Below are 292 nucleotides of genomic sequence, written 5' to 3'. Positions count from 1 at the left end.
ATATAGGTGTTGTACACTCATACTTGTACAGGTGATTTTGTACAGGTTTTTTTTGTAAGGATGTTTGTTACAGGTGTTGTATACTCGTACTTGCACAGGTGATTTTGTACAGGTGTTTTTGTAAGGATGTTTCATACAGGTGTTGTACACTCATACTTGTACAGGTGATTTTGTGTACATTTTTTTTGTTAGGATGTTTCATACAGGTGTTGTATACTCATACTTGTACAGGTGATATTGTGTACAGTTGTTTTGTAAGGATGTTTCATACAGGTGTTGTATACTCATACTT

The sequence above is a fragment of the Mizuhopecten yessoensis genome, unplaced genomic scaffold (assembly GCF_002113885.1).
Source record: "Mizuhopecten yessoensis strain PY_sf001 unplaced genomic scaffold, ASM211388v2 scaffold5991, whole genome shotgun sequence".
Classification (NCBI taxonomy): Eukaryota; Metazoa; Mollusca; class Bivalvia; order Pectinida; family Pectinidae; genus Mizuhopecten; species Mizuhopecten yessoensis.
The sequence above is the reverse complement of the archived record's forward strand: the minus strand, read 5'-3'. Positions refer to the sequence as shown.